This window comes from Heteronotia binoei, chromosome 3 (assembly GCF_032191835.1).
Source record: "Heteronotia binoei isolate CCM8104 ecotype False Entrance Well chromosome 3, APGP_CSIRO_Hbin_v1, whole genome shotgun sequence".
In the NCBI taxonomy this organism is placed as follows: domain Eukaryota; kingdom Metazoa; phylum Chordata; class Lepidosauria; order Squamata; family Gekkonidae; genus Heteronotia; species Heteronotia binoei.
The window spans coordinates 156,331,467-156,356,239 of record NC_083225.1 but is presented as its reverse complement, the minus strand read 5'-3'; the positions used below and the strand labels follow the sequence as shown (position 1 = coordinate 156,356,239).

The window sequence follows — 24,773 nt, the reverse complement described above, 5'->3', positions numbered from 1 at the left end:
CTTCTGTTTGCCCACACTTTAACATCATGGAACCTTTCCATTACATTTTTGACTGGGACAGAAACCATGCCCAAGACCCAAGAGGCACTGAAGACTATGTGAAAGCTGGTACAGACCTGAAAAAGACAACTGCACAATAATTGCCATAAGGCTAGAAACAAGATTGGGGAAAAAAGGAGACAGATTCAGTTCATTAGCTTTTTCAGGTTCTGTAATTGTACAACATATTTCATTGCATTTGAGATGCTGACTCAAGGCATTTTTCATTTTCTATTTTAAAAATACTAAAAGAAGGAAACTGCAAAGATAATAGCAACAGAAGTGGCAGTATGCACAAACAGACTTTCCTGGGTATCATACTGAATAACTTTTTATTCAGAGCAATTTTAAGACAGATACTTTTCAGTAAGTTATGTTCTCAAAAGCAATATATAACACATAAGAATAAAGCCATCACACCATAAAGGTTCTACAGTTTGTAAGTCCATGAGTTTTTGTTTCTTCTACCACAACAAATATATACTTAGAAACTGCTATGTAACAAAAGTATGTAGCTTGAGTAATCACTACCCGTCAAGTTCCACAGTTCTTGGATGAATGGAAATTGACCAAAATTTATATAAGACAGCTTTGCTTGCTATGACAATCATGCATTTAAAATATTTATACCCCTATTTGCCAGCTGATAATGTGGTAGATAAACCTCCAGAAATGTATAAAAACTCAAACAGCAACAAGACAGGAAAGGAAAAAGAAAAGAAATAGAGCAAGAAATGCCTTCAAACAGGATTCAGACTATAGGGTTGCACCAAGAAAAAATATGTTATACTTTAATATCTGGGGTTTGGGGGAGATTTTTTTCCTTGTGATTGCTTATATTCGCATAGGATATTACCAGCTTGGTGGGATTTTTTGAGCTTCAGAGACTGAGGACCATTACACTTCTGATATCTACTGGAGAATCTGGTACAGCTGTTCATAAAGATAATGGCAAAGGTTATTTTGTAGAAAAATAGGTGGTGGAGCTCATCCAGAGATTTTTATGCAGCTGCACCTACTATTCAATGGACAAGGTGGGGAGGAGGAGGGGGAACCTTCAAAAAGGTTCAGGAGCTGTGCTCCTGTGAGCTCCTGCTGAATTCAAGGCCTGGATAATGGCATCAAATCTGAACAGAACATGCTTCTCTTCCTAATGTCCTCTAAGGCTTCAAGTGAATTGGACCAAAACTTTCAATTTAAGTTCCCTGGTAACAGATGCCTCTTGTCATAAGTTCAGTTCTCTCCACTAATTCCTGCCGGGAAAGGGGGGGAATGAAACCAGTCACAAGCATTGGGGTGGAGTCTATACACATTTCATATTTTTAAAATCTAACAGTGACTGACTATAATTTTTTTTACCTTTCTGCTGAAAACTGCATTTTCTATGTTTCCTTATTGATGTCCACTGACTGCTTAACAAAGTGAGGAAGAGCAGAAGCTTTTCCTTTATTCGTTCTGGGGGACGGGTGGGGTCGTGAGTGGTTGTTTTTCAACCAAATGGCACCAAAATTGTAGGAGAGCAGGAAAGCAAGGACTGCCTCTGTCACTTCAAGATAACCACGTTTGAAGTGAATTGAACAGGGTGCCCTAGTCACTGTATTTTCAGAGGGAAACTACATTACTACTTACAAAGGATTTTCAAGGAAGCTAGGGTGACTAATTTTCAACCATTTCAATTTTGAAATAACATCAAAACTGTGAGGGTGTGAAGACTGCCTGTCCCCTCAAGTCCACCCATATGCCAAGTAAATTGGTCCAAGGGTTCCAGTCTTATAAGCCCTCAAACAAGATGACCCAGCCATCCTACTTGCAGAGGGGGAAAGGGTCCTGCTCCTCACACAGAGGAACTGGAGGACAGTGGTAGTTCTCTGCAGCTTGTTGCTAAAGATGACTGGCTGGGAGCATTCTGTTCTCCTTTTCAGGGATTCAATTGGAAATGAAAAATACCATTGCCCAAAAAATGTAAAATCAAAGAAAAACATAGAATCATAGAGTTGGAAGGGACCTCCAGGGTCATCTAGTCCAACCCCCTGCACAATGCAGAAAACTCACAAATACCTTCCCCTAAATTCACAAAATCTTCATTGCTGTCATATGGCCATCTAGCCTCTGTTTAAAAACCTCCAAAGAAGGAGAGCCCACTAGCTCCCGAGGAAGCCTGTTCCACTGAGGAACCGCTCTAACCGTCAGGAAGTTCTTCCTAATGTTGAGACGGAAACTCTTTTGATTTAATTTCAACCCACTGGTTCTGGTCCTACCTTCCAGGGCCACAGAAAACAATTCCACACCATCCTCTATATGACATATCACTTTTCAGTCACCTCCTCTCCAGGCTAAACATGCCCAGCTCCTTCAGCCTTTCTTCATAGGACTTGGTCTATGCTCAGTAGCGACTGCATGCTGTATTGTATCATGGCTGTATTGCTTGTAAGCACCTGAATGGGGGGAGGGGGGATGGATTGTTTGGGGGAAGGGAGCTTCATTATACCAACAATCCTGAATTTGTACTACCATTCTGGGAAACCACTTTACCAGCCTGAGCCAGTCATTTCCTTGTATATCTTTGGCTCAGGAATTTCATTATACATGCATACCCCTAATTCAGATCAAAAAGAGCACCTGCCTCAGAGATGTCCACTTGGTGTCTACATTGCTGGTGTCACTACAGAGAAGGCCCTCTGTTTTGTTACTTGACTCATTTCTGACAGTGGAGAACTAGATAAGGGTTCACAAGAAAAAAACCCAGTAGATCATCATCAAGAACTCATGGTGACTGTAAACAAAGAAAGGACAGTGTAGAACCACCCACGCAGCTTCAGATCTGTCCATTTTTATACTATCTTTCCTCCAAGAAGGTCGGGGTGATGGTTCCTCCCATCCTCACTGCAACAAGCTCTGTTAAGCATATTAGGTTGACAGTGAATGACTGGTTCAACGTCATCTACTAAGTATGAATCCCAGGGCTCCTCAGTCTTGACATCCCAATCAATATTCCACACTGGTTTTCCACCAATTGCTCAAGCTATGCCTGTGAAACACAGATACATATAAACAACTGGCAAAATTTCTTGAACTGATTATTTTTGCCAGCTTAAACATAACTCCTGAGGTTAATTAAAGCAGAATCATAAATATTTGAATCATGATAGTGTTTTCACAGCAAAAGAACTTTATAATGACAAATCTATGCTGTAAAAAGGTTAGCTGTTAATTCTGTGAAAGCTGCTTGCCATTTTATCACCTGGAAGAATAGCTTTAAGCTCCAAGATTTAACTATACCAACAATTCAATCTGTATCTTCTTGTATCCTCACAGATATGGATGAAACTGTATACAGTTCACTTTGCCTGAAGTTCTCTATTGGCTAGCCCTATGAAAAACCTGGCAGTGCTTTTCAATATGCTTTTTTCATTAGCACAAAATACTTGCATTGTTTACAGATTGAATTCTCTTAATAGGAATTTGGTTCAATTCACATAGATTTCTTGGTGCTCATTCACATATGCCTTACAAAGAGCCCAAACCAAAGTGACATAATGTTATTAGCAAGACTTGCATGTGGACAATTACTTTCTGTTCAGGGTGACTAATAACAAGAGAACTGAAAACACTACAGGAAATTTATTCTCTTAAGATGAGTAAGCCTTCTTATCTCATTTCAATGAGAAAATTTAATTTATTTAGGAAACATAAAAGCAAACTGAAACAAAAGGAGAAAAAATTCAACTGTAAAGAGTTAGCTTTCTCCATATGAAAGAAAACATTCCCTCAGCTTCCTTACAATATAAAATAATAAGCTGCACTGTAGATAAATAATGAAGCTCTGTGGTTAAGATTGTTGTAATGAAGCAAAAACAACGGATTTCTATTCATATAATGAGAAGAGGCTCAAAGAAAGGACTGAAGGCATGTGATGATGATGAAGCTTTTCTAAAAGATAGTCATACTCAATCACCTGTAGGTTTGGCTCACATTCTGATTGCTCAGTGTGAGAAAATAAACTGCTGGCTGAGCTGTTTTGATATACCTGGTTAGTAAGCTTTCCTGCAAATGTCCTCACTACCACACTGTTGCTGCCCCCCATCCAAATTTCTAAAAGGAAAGGTCCCCTGTGCAAGCACCAGTCATTTCCGACTCTGGGGTGACGTTGCTTTCACAATGTTTTCACGGCAGACTTTTTACGGGGTGATTTGCCATTGCCTTCCCCAGTCTTTTACACTTTCCTCCCAGCATGCTGGGTACTCATTTTACCAACCTTGGAAGGATGGAAGGCTGAGTCAACCTTGGGCCGGCTACCTGAATCAAGCTTCTGCCAGAATCGAATTCAGGTCATGAGCAGAGAGTTCAGACCACAGTACTGCAGTACTACTACTTTACCACTCTGCACCACAGAGCACATAATAAAAACTTTTAAAAATCATTTTGACCTGATATATACCACTTAGGTGTCTCTTGGTGCCCTTTGTATCTGCCCACAACCCCAGCTACTATTGGGATTGATTCTTGAACAGATGCCACTAATTGCACAGGTGAAAAAAATAAAAAATGCTTTTTGATGTCAGTCAGTTAACAAACGCATTTGATGTGCTGGTGCAGAAAGGGGATGAACAGCAACCAATTTCATATTTTACGCAAGTCAGTCAATTCAGTGACCTGACCATGACCCCAAGGATACATACCTCAGCTCTGTAATTGAGGTGATTTAGTTCTCAAACTGGGCAAAAGTGGATGTAAGCTACAAAGATCTGGCGCAGTAACATGTGGCTACTGTGCACGCACACACTGGTTTAGCGCAGTACTATCCTCAACACATTTTTTTTCAGGAAACATCAAGGCAATCTGAGCAGAAACTCACCTCACACATATATCAAGGAACACAGGATAAGGTAAATTCACCTGATGCTTTCAAAAAGATAACCAATTTATAATACCTGGATGGAGGACGACTTATCATACCCCCTAACGCACTCTGAGTAGGTTTATTCATCACACGTACATAGCTCACTTTTCCAAAGAGAGATTTATATAGTGCCTAAGAAAGTTCATGCATACTTCAGTAGCCTTTAATAATTACTAGGGATAGACATGAACCAGGAAAATGTGGTTCAGTGTGTGGTTCATGGCCAATCTGCAAACCAAACTGAAAGGCTCATTCAGTTCGTGGTTCATCACCCTACAAATCCTGTTGAAAGGGACCACAGTCCCTTTAAGCAGGGTTTACAGAAAGCCTTCAAAACAGCAGAGTGGCAGGGAGTTGCTCACTCCTCGATGTTAGCTACTTCTTGTCTTGTGTAACAGCCCACAAGTAACTATAAACAGTGCAAAAAACAGCTGCGCAGGGGAGGCATTCCTCACCACACCACTGTTTGAAGGGGCTGTCTTCTACAATCCATTTAAAGGGACTGCAGAAGACAGCCCCAAACAGCTGAGTGGCAGGGAGTGCTTCTCTTCTGCTCAGCTTTTTTTTGTGGCTTTTGGGGGGAACAGAAAGCAAGGGTTTACAGTGACTTGGAGCCTTTAATTCCTTGCTTTCTGATCCACCCATAGACCACCACAAACCACACAAACTGCTCTTTTAATTTGTGGAAGTTTGTGATAGTAGACCCATCGTGAACTGTTTGTGAACCATGAACAGGGCAAAATTCATGACAAATTTTTGTTGGTGCCCATCCCTTATAATTACCAATATTGCATGATTATTGTATCTCTAGAATGGCAACAGAGGGGGAAACAGTCTAAGACTAAGGCTATCCAGTTGGTTCCTGGCAAGAACTGATACCTTCCAGAGTCACAGTTTTGTATGCTGTCTCAATTAGAGCAAGCTACTTAAAATATAGGGCAAGCAGGAAATTTCCCATATCTTATAGGTAATAAACCTGTAAGCAGGCAGAGTTTAATGAGTCCCATAGAGTGGCTTTCAGTCCTACTGGGAGTGATGAATGGGAGAAATTAGGACCAAACTCCTTAACTGCTATTGGCATAGTTACTTTAGAATGGAAGAGAGGGGATGGAGAGTTATGTGATATGCACAGAGAAACTGATTTACTTTAACAATGATTTTAGAAGGGGGCGCATTTAAGAAGAGATAGGCTTCTTTGAGAGACTGAGAAACACTATCAGGCAAAAGTCATCTTCTAGGCTAGAAATACTATATAAAAGCATTCACAGAATTCAGATAAATTCTACATTCTATCCCACATCACCCCTCTATATAGTAACAATCCCATATTAAGGCTGTACCTTTTGAGAAGTAAACACCCAGCTGAAGTCTTGACCCTATAATGAAGTCTCTAGGTAAGACAGCTAATGATATCAAAACAGACTCTCAAAAGTTAACTAACGTGGTGCAAAAGACTGAATGCTGGACTTGAATCAGGACAGAGGTGTTTACCCTCTGCTATGTATTTTGTTGTAATTTCAGGTAATCCACATTCCACATTTTTTGTGTGCAAATTATAGTACCTACTATTAGACACAAGACCCATGGGCTGTCAATCAGGTAAGCTAACTTACTCTTATCCAAGCAGCACTGCCTATAAGCATGCCTCCGCTTGTTGTCTGTCACAACAGCATAAAGAACTGAATAATAAAGATTCTGCACTAAAAAACCCCCATCTTATGCATACTTTGCCAGCAGAAACAACATGCAAAAATATCAAGCAGCAGCAGCAACACCATAGCTGGGATTCTATGAACAAATTCTATTCACACTCGTCTCTGGGCCAGAGAGTTTTTCCTTACACTAGCACTTCCGTTTGCACAATGGCTCACTGAAAATTATTGTTCTTGCAAACAGAAGCATTAGCACAAGAGGAAGAACTCTCCACAGCAGTCTAGTGTCTAGTGTGCACAGAACTTATTTGCAGGATCCAAGCCTATTCTCAAGGTATTCTGTGGGAAAGAGTAAAAAAGGCATTCAGAGACATTCAGTGCAGCAGAAGTAAGATGAATAAATGAAATGACCTTCAATCTCCTGACAGGCATTAAGAGAATCCCTTTTCTGCATGCATTTTTTTTTCTGTTTGAATAAACAAAAGTGATTCATAATAGAATACAAATTTCCAAAGTACATTTTAGTTGAAGGATCTCTGTACATTTAGTACATTTTAGTTGAAGGATCTCTGTGAAATCATAACATGCATTTGTTCTCGCTCATTAAAATACCATTTACTTACCAAGACACAAAACAAAAACATCCATGTATATCTGAGCATTTCACAATGTTATGCCAACTCCTATATTTTAACCCTCTCCCCATCTATGTAAGGCAGCCCTAAATTTGTCCAATCAAGAGTTTAAAATTTTTTTGAATTGCTGATTCTTCATTCAGTCATATGTAATAGAATGAAAAACCCAAATAGTAGAGTTATAGCTCAGCAACATGATAAGTCTAATCACTAAGACTGTATACAATGATGAGTGCTGTTCTGAACTCTCCCATTTTTGAGAACTCACTAAATTCGCTCCAAGCTCTTCAACAAATACAAATGCAGACATTTTCCTAATACCAAAGGGAGGTAGAAGATCAGATACAATTATCCTGCTAGTTCCCAGATCAGCCTAATTCACTCTTATTCAAGCACGAGGGACAGTGGCTCAGTGGTAGAGCATCTGCTTGGTAAGCAGAAGGTCCCAGGTTCAATCCCCGGCATCTCCAACTAAAAAGGGTCCGGGCAAATAGGTGTGAGAAACCTCAGCTTGAGACCCTAGAGAGCTGCTGCCAGTCTGAGTAGACAATACTGACTTTGATGGACCGAGGGTCTGATTCAGTATAAGGCAGCTTCATATGTTCATATAAGCAGGCCCAAATATTAATTACTACTACAATTGCTGGGCAACCACCCTTCATCAAGCCAACTGGTCACATATAATCATGGAACAGTTAAAGGGACCTAAGTATTGGACACTTTCTTTTGAATGGGCAATTTACCTTCATGGGTAGGGTATGAGAGCAGTGCTGTGTGGATGGGACTGTAGGGGAAAAAAAGGAGTAATGTTTAATTTCCAAAGGAGAGAGAGAGTCAAAGCTCTGAATTCACTGGGGCTCTATGAGAGACAATTTTATGGAGCCTGATACAAGAATAGCCATTCTGCCACCTGCTGTTGGAGTCTATTTGCTTCTACTATACTCTGCTTACATATTTGTAAAGAAACCCTATAGTTTAATTATGAAGGAACTCAATCATTTCATACAGGAAAGGAAGCTAAAAGAAAATGAAATAGTGCATGGTATCGTCCAAAGTTAGTTTCTTTAATGATATTGGCACCCTACCCTTCCAAAGGAAGGCAAGTCAAAGTCAGAAATAATTCCACAACCTCCAAGATGCCTTGTACCTGTTAAAATGGCTCAACATGCAATACTGCCAGTCATTTTCCACCTGACTTATAAATACAACTGATTATAGTAAACAGGACAAAATAATTTTGCCAACAAAGGATTGAAGGTTTTAAATGCCAATTATAACAGCAATAATCTAGACACATTTTCTGTTAGAGAGCTGGCAGAAGACTTCTAGCTGCATTTTTAATATTACTAGACTCTAGGGACATTTTCTAACAACTTCAAAGAATATTACTGAGATTGTATCTTCTTAATGAGTATGGATTGTACCCTGGTGCCAAGATTGCAACTACTAAGAAGGTACAAGTAGCCCTAACAAAAATAATTTCTCCAAAGCCTTCAATCAGCTCAAATCTATTAAAATCCAGGGTTGCCAGGTGGTGGCTGAAATTCTTCTGGAATCACAATTCATCTCCAGATTATTGCCTTGGTGGGTGGAGACTGTGGAATCACTTTTCCACTGAGCTCCCTCCCCAGACTCTGCCCTCCCCAGGTACCACCCCTACATCTTCAGGAATTTTGCATCCTGAAACTGGTACCCCAAGGATATATGGGCTTCCATAACAAAGAGGACAGATATCTGTCTAAAAGGGTAAGATGTCTGTTATTAGTACAGCCCCAGCTCAAAATGAGGCTGTGGGGAGGGAAGATTTCAGCCTTCAATGCCATTTACTTTTCCTAACAAAACAGGGCTCCCCACATTGTCATTAGCATTTTAAAATAAGGTTACTTCTTGTTCTCTTTTTTTTGTGTCCATCTTCTTTTGGGGCTCTTTTTAAAAAAAAAACAAACTGATGAAAATGTTCTCTTTTGGGGGTGGAAGGTTAAAAATATTCCTAGTTAGTAGCAACTATTACAGCTTAAATAACAGGTGTATTTAAAATGAGATTTGTCATAGTGACCACTTGTTTGAAGTAGTCAGTCAGGAAATGTCTTTCTTTTTGCTTTTCAAAATATGGTGACCCTATTTTAAAAGCAAAAGACATATCGGCGGCAGGGAGGAGGGGAGTTAGGTTTCACTGTACTTTGTATGTTTTAAATTTGGACTTGCAAGCCACTTTGAACCATTTAAAAAGCCAGGGTAAAAATATCTTAACAAAATAAATAAATTTTAGAAGTTGTCTCTTTTCCTCTTATCTTTTCTATACAGTACCAATCCAAAATGCTTCCTCACATATCTGCAATTTATCTTGTAGAGGCCGATGGAAATCAATGCTCTTTGTTGCATTTCTTTTGGCGGTAAAAGAACTGAACAGGTAAGAAGGTAGCACTGCAGGTGAAGCTGACAACACAACAATGGTTGAAGTTAAACATTTCTGTTAAGCAGCTTAAATATTTGAATTGCATAGTACAGAACAGTTGGACAATCTTGAGAAATTGCTTGTCTTAGCTTTCTTTATATATATATATAAAACCCTTAAAATTCAAGTTTTTATGACCTGAGAGATGCTCACATTTGCAGACTTCATGAAAGACTGGCTTAACAAAAGACAGCCTGAATAGCCATCAGCCTGTTGGAGTCATCATTTGCTCTTTAAAGCACCAGAGCCTAGAAACTAGTGGATGTTATAACAAAATCTGAACATTTAAAAGAGAGGATTATGGCATTAACTATAACTACTAGGTCAGATCAATTTTAACAGCATAAAGTATCACCGTCTTTCCAGATGCCTCAAAACTCCTTTATAGTCAATCATATCAATACTATGCAAGCCAGAATTCAATCAAATCAACTGTCTGCTGAAGTCAAGATATGACTGAGCACAGAATATTTTACTCCAGAATCACAGCAATACTTGCAGTCAAATACAGCAGTGTCCAGTGACTGGGAATATAAGAAACAGGACTTTTTTTGTAGAATGAACTCCTTTGCATATTAGGCCACACACTCTCTTATAGGGCCTACTGTACATATGAACATATGAAGCTGCCTTATACTGAATCAGACCCCTGGTCCATCAAAGTCAGTATTGTCTTTTCAGACTGGCAGCGGCTCTCCAGGGTCTCAAGCTGAGGATTTTCACACCTATTTGCCTGGACCCTTTTTTTGGAGATGCCGGGGATTGAACCTGGGACCTTCTGCTTCCCAAGCAGATGCTCTACCACTGTCCCTCCCACTGTACGATCTTGGAGGATTGGCTACATCATGGGGTGTGGCCTAATATGCAAAGGAGTTCCTGCTACAAAAAGTGCCCTGATAGAAATATTGCAAGCACAAAACTGACAGCTAAGACTGCTCCTCATATGTAGACTAGGTCACTCACTTCCACTTCCTTCAACTGACAACTAAAGATTCATAAAGTGGAATCACCTTCTGTTATTTTCCCAATCATAATCTTGACTCTGTGAGTCAACTCATGTGACAGGCTCAAAGATGATGTTTACTCAGCTGTAGCTACCAATTTTAACATTAGCAGGCACCACCAGCAGATTGTCTGATTATATGAAGAAATATATAAGCTAAATGTTCCATCAAATATCCCTGACCAAGACTGCAAAGGATTTTAAAAAGCACCTAGAATTTAGTCCAGAAGCACATTCACAACCAATGGAACCAACATAAGGCAATATGATGGACTCTCTGCTGCTCATACCAAAACTCCATCTGGCTGCCAGTATTTGGATCAACTGTGTGCTGCATGCAATCCAACTAGGAAGTTGGTAGGCCTTCAAGGAAGAAACAAGGGTTTTAGTAGTTTGTTCTTTCAAGAATCAAAGTTCCCTTCATCAGATATGAGTTGGGATGGAAATCTGACTCATATCTTGGTCAGAAAGTGGTAGGGGTGTTGCAAAGGATTCATATATTCTATACACTTTATTAGAGCAGAAGGGAATGCTTGAGGCAGAAAATTAGCATCTGTAATGAGATAAGAATCCTATCTCACTATTCAAACCTGGGGGTCCATTGTTCTGTCAATGGAAGATTAAAATATTCTCCCACTGGATTTTGAGCGTTGTGGTTTTTAATGCTGGATTAGTGCCTATGTATTTTTTTTGTGTAGGGACTTACCTGCCTGTCTGATGTAGACAGTGGAAGGGCATAGCTGACATTTGATGGCATATATAACCCTGGAAGATGACAAGTAAATAGCTGGTGTTGTTAGGTCTAGTCAGGGTTTTTTTGTAGAAAAAGCACAGCAGGAACTCATTTGCATATTAGGTCATACTCCCGACATCACTTCTGTTTCACACAGGACTTTTTGTAGAAAAAAGCCCAACAGGAACTCATTTACATATTAGGCCGCACTCCTTGATACCAAGCCAGCCAGAACTGCGTTCCTGCTTAAAAAAAAAAGCCCTGGGTCTGGTAATTGTGTTGTCAGAATTAATAAAGTTTTATTTGTTTTTATACCAGTTGAAGTGAGTTTACTGGCCAAACCCAGGCAAAGTTAATCCAGTGCCAAACCTACCAGTTACCAGAAAGCAACTACTCCCTGTTTTTCATCCCCCCCCCTTTTGCTTGGTCTGATAGCTTTACAGTTCATAAGAACATAAGAGAAACCATGTTGGATCAGACCCATGGCCCATCCAGTCCAGGACTCTGTGTGACACAGTGGCCAAAAAAACCAGGTGCCATCAGGAGGTCCATCAGTGGGTCCAGGACACTAGAAGCCCTCCCACTGTTACCCCCTTGTGGTCACCATAGTTCAAAAAGGATATTGCAGAGCTGGAAAAACTGCAGGAAAGGACAATCAAGGTGATTAGGGGGTTGAAGCATCTTCTCTATGAAGAAAGGCTGAAGACTATGGAACTTTTCAGTTTAGAAAAGAGATGGCTAAGGGGAGACATGATAGAAGTTTATAAAATTATGTGTGAGATGGAGAAAGCTGACAAAGGGAACCTTTTCTCCCTCTCCCAAAATAGTAGAACTCAAGGGCACCCAACGAAACTGATGGGCAATAAATTCAGAGTGGAAAAAATAAAATTCTGTTTTACACAAAGAGTGATTAAAATGCGGAATTTGCTACCAGAAGATATCATGATGGCCACAGGAATAGACAAGGAGATTAGATAGATTCATGGAGGACAGGTCTATCAGTGGCTACTAGCCATGGTGACTGGGGGAAACCTCCAGATTCAGAGGCACTAAACCTCTGAATCCCAGTGCCTGGTGGCAACTTCAAGGGAAGGTCTTGACCTCTATGCCCTGTGTGAGATAGGATGCTGGACTAGATGACCTGCTGGTCTGATTCAGCATAGCTCTTCTTAAGTTCTTATGACTTCACTGTAGCCTCCTTTAACTAAGTGCCATTACACTGCTCAAAGTATTCATTACTGTTAAAACTCAGAATGCCATCTTTTCCTGTCTAGCACCTGCTACAAGTTGTAGTACAACTAATCTCTATACCATGGCTAACTTCTTGGGTATTATTTAATCACTGAAACTCATTCAGCTACCTCAGCACCTCCATCCAACTGAGTCAGAGCTGATGCAAGTGATTTTATCTGCATATAACACAGCAAATTAATCAATATGGGCTATCAAGAGTTCCAAGCCCTTCAAAGGAAAAGGAAAACTTAGGATGTAAGAACATAAGAGAAGCCATGTTCGATCAGGCCAATGGCCCATCCAGTCCAACTGTGTCACACAGTGGCCAAAAATAATTATATATATACACACACACACACACACACACGCTGTGGCTAATAGCCACTGATGGACCTCTGACACTGTGGCTAATAGCCACTGATGGACCTCTGTAGGAAGCATTTACCTAGAAAAGTTCAGTTCGATGGGACTGAGCCAAAACAGTAGCAGAAAATGAAACCTCTACTGATTCCACTACCACACAACAAGAGTGCCCTAAGCCGTGGTGTTTCCACAGCCAGTTCAGTCATTTTCTAAATAAATAAAAAAAAATCATGAAAGGAGTAAAAATATTTTAACAAATAAATTAATAAAATTAAATCACAGGAGGTAGATTATTTAAAACCTTACATTTACCAAGACCAGAAAGATTTTCAGCGAGTAGAGAGAGAGATGACCTTTATTGGCATTAATGTAAGAATACAGTATACTTTAAAACCGACAATAACACTATAGAATATAATAAAACCTTAAAAACCAGCAAAAGTTAAATGACATAAAATAGCTGTGGGCTATGCATGAGTAAAAGCCTCTCTGATTTGGATCGCAACCTGTAAAAAGCAAGCAACATGAGTAGTGACAAAGTTGTGTTTCCCGTGGAGTAAAAAGCGGACCTTGGCATTGTCAGAAAGGCCTTGATGGTCGGAGAGCAGCGCATCTAGGTATCTCGAACAACTTGAGCACCTCTTTCCTATGACAGCGAGTAATTAATCTAGTTCCTCAAGAGCTGAGGTCTGGAAAGGCTAGATGTGTCTGAAACCCCTAGCACACTTGCCATTCTGTATCTCCTCACTGCACTAACAACACTAATTGCTTTATCATCTCCCTCAGGATCAAAAACAGCTGTCTTTCCTTTAAATAATATACTCAGTGGCCAACAGAATATTATGCTAAGCACAAACATAAAACAGTGAAATGGAAGTTGCGCTTCAGAGCAAAGTGAGGAGAGTGTAAGGCTGTAAGCCAACTGTAAGCCAACAAATCACTTCTAAACTCTAGTTTGGAGGGTCACATGGAATGGGCTGTTGAGCTGCTTTTAATGATATGCAGCTTCCCGTGACCAACATTTTCACTTGAATGAGTAATTATGTTAAAGCAAAAAATGGCATTATGGAAACTGGTGATGTCAAGGTTTAGTCATATCTTCTAACTTTAAAACAAAAGATGTCTCAAACTCTGCACAGCAATTGAACAGTCTGTTCATTGTGCGCAAAACTTGTGGAAGAGACACAAGACAAATTTGAGAAAAGAAACCCACAAGGATGAAGTTGTCTTGAAAGTGTACAAAATGAGAACCAAGCCGTCATTTCCTAAAACAGAGTGATCAAAGCAGATAATTATAGCATTGATAAAAATACAGCTAGCTAAGAGGATAATTTGTTTCCTATTGCTTCCCATCGAGTCAAGCTTCAGAAAGTGCTAAAACAGCACAGGGACATGGTATACTTCCCTTGAGCAACAATAAATGCTTGATAAGAGGGACTCTGGATGATATGTAAACTGTTTTCGCACACAGCTAACCTCGCAGTCACAATCCTGTTCCCTACGCAGCGTCTGGTCGGATTTCGCACCATCTGCGCCGGAGTTACAGAAAGTGCCACGCCTTTTGTGTAGCAAACGTAAACCGCTAAAACCCAGTTTACATTTGCTACGCAGAAGCTGCGGCACTTCCTGTAACTCTGGCGCAGATGGTGGGAAATCCGACTGAACGCTGCGGAGGGAACAGGATTGTGACTGCGAGGTAAGCTGTGTGCGAAAATGGTAGTAGTTTGACCATTTAAGTGTTACAGCCAGGATGGCCTCAGCCAGAATACAGAGATGGTCCTCATCTTGCTGTAATTAAACCTGGTCATTGATTATACCAGCTAATCTCTTATTATCTACCCACCTGCCATAAAGTTGGTTCCTGTTACAAAAAGCTTCTCACAATGTTAAAAAACAACTGGAAACTAAGTCTTTTTAGCTTACAAAGTACTTTGAAAATTGCAGCTAACACTGAATGTTGTTTGGTTTCAAATTACTGCTCAAGATAAATAATCTGAAACAAAAATTTAGATATAGGACAGCCAGAGGTCTCACCTGTCCCACTCTCAGCCAAGTTTCCTATAGCTGGTGCCCCAAGTTTCCTTATGATACAACTAAACAAGTGTTGGATTATGCAACTGGTATAATACAGTGAATTCTTGTAAGCCTTCTTCTTTGAAATTAAAAGGAAAAATACCCTCACATTGCAGTAACTCATTTAATGCTTCTTATTTCCCATAATGTTTCGCTATCCTTTTCCAAAGCAATCTTTTGACACAAGAAAAGCATCACCAGCTTCAAGGAAGTAAAAGTCAGACCTAATACTGAAGTTGTAAACTCTTATCTGTACTATGACACATGACTCTGCTCGTCTATATAAAAAAATTCCCTTCATATAGAAAATAATTTTATTTATTTATGTTAGTCCGCCTTTCTTACTGGGACTGAAAGTTGATTACATAGAATAAATCAGTACAATCAACACAGTGGGGCATTAAAAAAAACAACAGTGCAATAGAAATTGACTTGTAGAGATCTGGAAACCAACCAGAGGGGAGGGACGGTGGCTCAGTGGTAGAGCATCTGCTTGGGAAGCAGAAGGTCCCAGGTTCAATCCCTGGCATCTCCAAAAAAGGGTCCAGGCAAATAGGTGTGAAAAACCCGCTGCCAGTCTGAGTAGACAATACTGACTCTGATGGACCAAGGGTCTGATTCAGTATAAGGCAGCTTCATATGTTCATATGTTCAGAGGTGAAGCACAGTGTAAGTATTAACATGACACATTAAACAAAAGCAGAAATTACATAATAGGAGTTTCCTCCCTCCCCCCCCCTCCATGAAGAAGCACTTTATGTACAGACTGTGTCCAGGCTGTGTAACGCAAAACTGCAGTCCAGAAACAGATTCACTGCCTCAGTGAGAACTACGATTAGCTAGAACTAAGCATTATGTGCAGTTCCACCTTTAAGAGGGAGAAGGTGGAGATTTTCACCAGGAAAACCAACTTGGGCAAGATTTAGACATTGCCTGCATCTTAGGACCCACAAAAATACTAGTGGAGTAAACTGACAAGGTGATGGTAAATTCTGTAATAGTACAGGCAGCAGGAGTCAAGAAACTTTCACTGAACTAGAGATAAGGATCATATTAATAACATGAATTGAGCCTGCTGGAACAAACCAGCGGCCCATCTAGAAAAGTCTACTGTTTTACATAATGGACAACCAGTTGCCCCAGAGGGTCAAACAAGGAGAACATAGAGGCCTTCCCCTGATGGGGCCTCCTTCCCTTCAGTTACCACATCTAGCAGCCATTGGTAGACTCATCCTCCATGAATCTGCCTAACCCCTTTTGATGAGAATCTGAGTCCAACGATTACCACATTTATTGGTAGTGAGTTCTACATTCATTCCAATACTGAATACACATAGTCAAGATAAGGAGGTAACTGTTCATTTGAGAGAGAACACCTTTTCAGGATAGAACTAGGTATCTTGGGTTGGATCCAAACTACCCTTGCAGGCTCTTCCATCATGCAAAGAGAGACCATAATTTCTACAGATTTCTCCTTAAATTGTATTCTCTGTGATGTCTTTCATGATGTTCCCAAGAGCCCCCTAATCCCCAAGAACAGATTTTGGAAGGGACAAGAAACTGCAAAGGAAGAGGCAGGAAAATCCTGTTATGCAAATATTTCTCCCTTTATGTTTCACTGCATCCATCTATTTTTACTCTATCTCTAAAGTGGAATATATGATTGATGCAACTGCTAAGAAGCCACTTGTATATTCTGATTTCATAAACTGTAAAATTTGCTCTATGTTTGTTATGGTTTTTAATAGAGTTTGTTAATGAAGACTCAATACAGAGACCTTGTTTGAAAAAATATTAAAACCTTCTACTGTCTGTCGGTACCAGACATATCAAATCCTTGGGTAACAGAACCATCCTGGCAGTCTTTTGTGTTACAGAAGCTAGTTCCTTAGCAACCAATCAAGACAACTGTGTTACCAAGGAAATGTGGAAGACGTTTATAAGAAGCATGAAAGAAAGCAACAGCGCATACACACACACCCCCTTCTACTGTCTAATTTTTGCACTGAATTCCCATCTGCTGAGGTGACAAAATATGCTGGATTTACAGAAGGAATTTTCTCCAGATTAAAAATAAGTGTATATTTGTTATAAACTGACATGATTACTTTAATATTTAAAACCACTTTCCTGCCTGGACCATACCTATTAGTCAAGACCCCAGCAGCTAATCTTGGTGCGGCAAGGTCTTGGGAACAACCTGTGGGATTTCTGTATTTCTTCATTTGAACCTGGAATTTCCAGGGCATAACATATGATTTTGGGAGAGGGGGAGGAACCCACATGTAGTTTCACAAGAAGCTTTTTTGCCACCCAGAATGGCTTTGGGCTCCATACCAGTCAACTTCATGTAGATGGTGACGTTTAATTTTTTTCTTGCCACCTCTAAGCAAAACATTTTAATTTAATTTGAAAGAAAATGCCAGGTGGAGGATGTATGTGGTGAATAGATATGTAAACTTTAGATGGCAGAATCATACATCTGAGTTCCCAAAATCCTTCTTTATACACAGACCAGGGATCACTCCTCTTTTCTAGAAGCTATTTCCCTACTTAACTGGGCAGGGATCACTTGTATTTACTACAAGTCATTTTCTTTTTTCCCTCCCGCTTGAATGATGATCTTCCTTGATCCACTCATTCTCTTAGCCTCCTTTCCAGTCAAATCAGTGCTTCTGTCTCTTCTTCAATTGTCAGTTCCCAATTGTCATTCCTTAACTGACTCTCTACAGAATTCCATTTAAGCAGTCTGTCACTCAAAGTTTCTCTGACTCTGTTAGGCATTAACCCTTAGCAGTATGTCACAAGGACCCTTCTAGTCCTCCACAAACTCAGGTAGCATATTGTCAACTGAGTTGGTTTGGTGAAAAACTCTTAACTGGTCCAGGACAAGAACACCATGGGCTTGAATAACTATAAGCTACAGTACCTGGTACAGAATTTCAGGTTCTTAGATGCTGTTGGCATCAATATCTTCCGAGGTGAGAAAGACTGACCACATTAATAAATGACAACAATATTTCCGGTGTCATTATATGAGGCACATATACAATATATGGTGCAGCCCCAAAGGTGACCTTCCTTCCTTCCTTCCTTCCTTCCTTCCTTCCTTCCTTCCTTCCTTCCTTCCTTCCTTCCTTCCTTCCTTCCTTCCTTCCTTCCTTCCTTCCTTCCTTCCTTCCTTCCTTCCTTCCTTCCTCCCTCCCTCCCTCCCTCCCTCTCCTGGAATTATTTAGATGTGTTGGAATGGATGGGCCATTGGCCTGATCCAACATGGCTTCTCTTATGTTCTTATTCATCCAGATCTGAGACACTCCTTCAGTAATTCCAATCAGGTAACAAAACTGGCACTAAATTGGCAGGCACACTGCTCACAGGATCCTTCACAGTCTTTACAGTACACAAGAAGCCCACATCTGGATCTCTATCTGTCCACAGCAACTTCTGAATATGGTGGGTCACTGGTGATTCAAGTGCTTAGCATGCAGAATTATTTTTCTGGCATTAACCCTTATGATGATCCTATCATTCCTATGTCTCACAAAACTGCTCCACTAACCTGATCTACACACAGCCCAGCACGCTGATTTAGGCCAAGCTTATGTAACTTGTGTTCTGTCTAGCTCATAAGGAATCTCTCTGAGTATCAGAGGAAGAGCTCATCCTCTTTGCCTGTGTTGTGTATTATGAAGAGGAGGAACCAAAGAACGGGTAATTTCACTGTAACCACAAAGGTATATCAAAAGGAGACCTGGAAACAGAAGTGGGAAATCAAACTATTCTTACTAAGGGGCTAAACTCCAGCACTTCCTAGGATGACATTGGATAACAGACATATATTAGAGACCCACATGACTCATTGGGTGGGGGGGAGAATAACAGTCCAGGCTGGGCTGATGCAGCAGCTCAAGCTCCTGTTCCTCCTCATACAAGCATGCTGACAGGGAGGAAAGAATTTCATTTGCCTGTTCCCTACCATTTTCCTCATCCATCCCTCTTTCCCCTGCTGCTCTACCCAACTGGCTGTCTCCTTCCCACAACTCCAAGGTGAACATGGTGGGACAGCTTCCTTGCCTGCAGCAAACTCATGACACAAAAGTATGTTTGCCTGCTCCCACCCTGCTTGCCATTTCCACTATTTTTTCCTCCTCACAACTCTGTAGGGAACAACAGGGGGTTATGGATCCTATTCTTAACAGCCTTACTCAGGTCTTGCAAACTGAAGGTCATTGCTTCCTTTTATGGAGGTAATCCCTCCCATACTGCCTTCCAGCTTTTCCTAGCATTTCCAGTGAGTCTTTTCTTCTCATGATGTGGACAAAGTACAATGACCTCAAAGAATTCAGGTTTTCACGGCTGGTAACATCATTAGGGTTTGTAGAATCTTTTGGGATCAAGTGCCGTGTTCTACTGGAGAAAGTTTTCCTTCCAGACGTTTCGTTCTCAGCTGCGGAGAACATCCTCAGTGGCGTTGCAGCCGGAGCAGGCGCTCAGACCTTCTTGGCTGCTTCACAGCAGCTGAGAACGAAACGTCTGGAAGGAAAACTTTCTCCAGTAGAACACGGCACTTGATCCCGAAAGATTCTACAAACCCTACAATGACCTCAGTTTAGTTATTTTAGATTCTAGGGAAAATTCAGGCTTGATTACATCATTGAGTTTGTATTTTTCTTTTTATCCCAAAATGTATCACATGAGGGGTCTCAGCACTGAGAAGCAGTAGCTTCCCGCCAAAAAAAACAACCCACAAAAATAAAAGGATTGAGGAACTATTAAAAGGTAAAGGTGGTCACCTGTGCAAGCACCAGCAGTTTTTGACTCTGGGGTGACGTTGTTTTCACAGCAGACTTTTTACGGGGTGGTTTGCCATTGCCTTCCTCAGCCACCTACACTCCCCGACCTCGGAAGGATGGAAGGCTGAGTCAACCTGAAGTCAGCTACTTGAACCAGCTTTCCCTGGGATCGAACTCAGGTTGTGAGCAGAGGGCTCTGACTGCAGTACTGCAGCTTTACCACTCTGTGCCACGGGGCTCTTGAGGAACTATTAGAAAAGGCAAAAATATGGACTTTTACATTATTCAATTCAGGTGAGGGGAGAGAATTCAAACTTCACATTGCATCATTCAGCTAAGGGAGATGTTTAAATATATTTTCAAGCAAACTGATTTCAGATTTTGTCTTCTGTTCTATCACTGAGTGATCTATTTCTGCATAAATATCAAACTGAATCCCTCACAAGGAAAAATTTGAGAAATTGAGTACTTTGGGATATTAATGAAGAACTGCCTGAATATACTGAGCCAGGAAAACTATATCATACTTCTAACTTAAAAGTACAGCATATTATTCACATTACTGCCTGCTAATTTAGCCATACAAAGAGTATTTATGGTTGTCTCCCCATAAATTCTGAACCCAAAACACTTTTTAGAAGCTACAAAGAGTAATGTTGTGAGGAAACACACACACATCCAACTAACTGATATTCATTGACCATTTGTTTAATAATCGCCTCAATAATTGCTTTGGCAGAAGAAAAACTGTAATAAACTGTATTATTTCTTTATCCAAAACAAAAAAGCATAACCAACCCCACCCCCCCAGATGTTCCTGCTATTTTGTAAAGCTCAGACTTTCATATAAAGTTGGCAAAAGTGACAATATCAAGCTGACAAAGTAAAATTGCTTTTTAATTGACCTCCATCTCTTAGCAATTACCATGTTAGATTGCTCTCAAAAAGCATGTCCAAGCCATAAACTCCGGCTGACTCTAGGAACATAAACCTCCAAGGGAATACAAATCACATACGTTTGTTTTCATGCTTCAAAGCTGACTAAACATTTCTAGCATTAGGGAGAAAATGTCTCTCTTCCTGTAGACTGCTAGCATCAGAGCCCTCCAGAGTAGTTCTTCCAGGAGCTAAACACCACCCTGCTCCCTCACATACACAAACAGTGCAGAAGTTAAAAACATTTTTTCAAGTTTTTATTCTCATTCAGAAACCATAAAGAAGCTACCCTAAATTAACTACATGCCACAGATATCGGTACTTCCAGATGATTAGAAAGTTATAATTTCAATTCAGATCAGGACCACGGCGCAGGAGCAGGATGACTTAAATCTCCAACTTACGCACAAACACCTGGTCTATTTACACCTAGCTGGAGAAATGAACACACATCCATTGATAAGAGAGTTTCTCCAATGGGAAAAATGGCAGCTCCCCAAAGCCAAATCACACAAGGAGGAGAAGGCTTAAACCCCCTCTTAGATTCTCAGGCTAAAGGACACTGATTTGAAACTTCAACTGCGAACTGTCAGTATTTATCTACTGGATAGAACCCAGGAACAAAATGTTGTGTAGCTGGGCCCAAGCAAACGTTCACTTATTATACTCACACTTGATGGGCTTAGGTTTCCAACCTTTTTCACATCTGTTTCAATATATAATTTCTTCTCTCTTCTGAATTTCAACCCTTGTTCATTTTGTGAGAAGTATGAAGCTAAACACTGTTCACTATAAGAAAGCCTGGTATTGCCATGACCTGGGTAGCCTGATCTTGTCAGCTAAGCAGGGTCGACTCTGGCAAGTACATGGATAGGAGTCCTCCTTGGAATACCAGAAGTCAGGAGGGCAGGGCCAGGTTTTATTCAGCCATCTCTCTGAATATTCTCCGTGCCTCCACTAGGGGTCAGTCACCAAAGGTTGCCATGACTTCCAGGTGCGCGCATATGCACACACACACATAAAAATACCCCCCCAAAAGTCTGGCATTTAAAATAATTAAACCCCCTTAAAAATAGGACTGCAGCTACTAATGCAGCCCAGCTCCACTGGCTTGCCATGAGAGCACAAACGGTCACATTGTTGGTTAATGCTATCTATCATATCCCCACATGCACAGTTCCTGTTTCATCCTCCAAATGTATAGTTTGCCCCATATTTAAAAACAGTTGATTCATTTCTTGCATATAGCATTTGCATTTGTCTTTAAAAACCACATACCAATTTCTACTCATGATCCACTTTTTCATGTCACAAACTATGACTTAATCACATTCTCTAGCATATACTGAGATTTAATCAAAAATTTCACAGATTTGGATGCACTCCATCCCCCTCTAATTAAAAAGCCGCATACAAGATTTAAAATCAGAAATGCAAGAACAAATCTAAAAATTGCATCTGCATGATGTCATTTTGAAATGACTACTCAATTCCTTCAGATCCTGTCCAAAACAAGCCACCTGAGGTATTGTATCCCACTCTCACTGCAACAAGAGACATCCAACGCATTTTTGTCAAAGAAATACAATTATGTGTGTTGACATCATTTCTGGGTCAAGCCATTACAACATCACTGGAAACATCATGGTGTTACCAGTAAGACCCCACTCCAGAGAGTCTCAGGCTAGTTGCTGGCAACCCCAGCATCTACTCAAGGCCTACCTATGTGTTATGAAGCCTTCATGTCCTCCCTACCCCAGCATTGTTGGATAAACATATCAGTGCTTAATTCCAAATCAGACAATGGACTAATTCCAACCCTCACATGGGAACAGACTCCCCCTCCTATGCCATTTTTTCAACCCAGAATGGCCCTGGAGAATCAACTCTTTGTTGACTCAGGCTACACAAGTTACCTCAACAGAAGCTATCCGGAGATATTTCAAGTTAAGAAAACATGTGGGAGAGAACTAATCCCTCTCTCACCACACAATATGGTCCAATTCTGAATTGGCCTGCACAGACTGGAGATTTATTTATATTTATATATTGGATTTATAACCCACCTTCTCTTATGCAACAGGACTCAGAGCAGATAACAATAGTAACATAATAACAACCAATTTGAATAAAACAAAAACAATTTGGGAGTAAAACAGCTCTTAACAATGATAACAATCAATACAATGGCTCATAAAAAGAAACCACAGAATAGTGCTCCTTAACCAGATGGTTGTAATATCACACAAATTAAACAAATAAGGAATAATGAATAAGGGAAGGGAAGGGAAAGAAAGGATTGGGGGAAAGGGGGGAAAGAAAAGAGAACAGAGGAAAGGTCAGTCTTGATGGAAACCATTGTTGTCCTCATCCATAAGCCTGGTAGAACATCTCAGTCTTACAGGCCCTGCAGAATTGCATCAAATCTCACAGGGCCCAGATCTCACGCAGCAAAGAGTTCCACCAGGTGGGAGCCAGGGTTGAAAACCTGGTTTTGGTTGAGGACAGCTGGATACTTTTGGGGCCCGGGATGACTAGTAGGTTGACATTCATTGAGCATAATGCTCTTTGGGGGACATACTAGGAGAGACTGTAGGGCCTCAAAGGTTAGTACCAAGATCTTGAACCTGATCCAGTATTCAGTCTGTAGCCAGTGCAGTTGGCAGAGCACTGATTGAAAGTGGGCTTTTAATGGAGTTCCTGTGAGAATACATGCCACTGCACTCTGGACCAGCTAAAATTTCTGGGTCAGCCTCAAGGGTAGCCCTGCGTAGATTCAGTTACAGTAGTCTAATATGGAGGTAACCATTGCATACAGTAGTCTAATATGGAGGTGAGGTAACAATTGCATTGTAGCTAAATCAGGATGAGACGGGATGGAGGTCAGTTGCCTAACCTGGTGCAGGTGGAGAAATTCCAGCCTAGCCACATTTGTGATCTGCATTGAGAGGGAGAAATCTAGAATCACACCCAGACTCTTGACAGTCAGCGCCAATGTTAAAGGCACACCATTAAAAGCCAGGAGTTGGCAATCCAATCCAGAATTTCCCTGTCCTAGTCATAAGACCTAGAATGAATTTAATTTCAACCAACTCTGTTTCAACCCAACCACAGCCTCCAAACCCTTCAGCCAACATATCTCAGGCAAATATAACAATCAAGAATCATTGTTAAATCAACAAATGCGATATCAAACTAAAACTGTGCAGCACTCTAATGGAACAGAAAATGCCTAAAACACAGTTCCAGGTTGTCCTTAGTAATTCTCCAAAGATGTGCAATAATTCATATAGCAGATAGTACAAATCAAGAGTGTTCCTGTGGCAAACTAGGATGAGCTATACCAGCCTTGAAGTTTCATGAACTGCTATCTACATATTGGACTGCAGCTTCCCAGTTAAATAATTAATAATCCAGGCATGAAAAGCCAGGCTGAAGAAGATAATTTGATTGAAATTGGTCCCCATTACATCTCTATTGCTTTAGCGCCTCACCATGTCCGTCAGAGGGCTTCCATTAAGGAGCTGACAACATCGTCTACCTACTTGAGATACTGCACATTTGGGTTTCTGAAATAAACTGTTTGGTTTGGTCCATGAAATTATATGTGATACAACTTACAGTGTCTATGTATTTTGATGTTGCTATAAGAATTATTGTGCATCTTTGAAGAATCACCGAGGACAAACTGGAATTGCGTTTTAGACATTTAATGAGTACATTTCTCAATTTTCTATTCCATTAGATTGCTGCACAGTTTTGGTCTGACATAACATATCTGGGACATCATCTGGCCATCCACTAATCAACCAATACATCTGGGTGTCATCTACATACTAGTGACAACCAGTGTTCCCTCTAAACTGAGTTAGTGTGAGCTAGCTCACAATTTTTAAGCCTCTGGCTCACACATTTTTGTCTTAGTTCAGGAAAAATGACCCCAGAGCAAACTAATTTA

The 24,773-nt window shown here is 40.5% G+C and overlaps 1 protein-coding gene across 4 annotated transcripts in view; it reads right to left on the bottom strand.

Annotated features, from left to right (window-relative positions):
• Positions 1-24,773, bottom strand: part of DCLK1 (doublecortin like kinase 1) — a 347,460-nt gene that overhangs the window by 273,569 nt on the left and 49,118 nt on the right. The gene's annotated exons all lie outside the window — the stretch shown is intronic.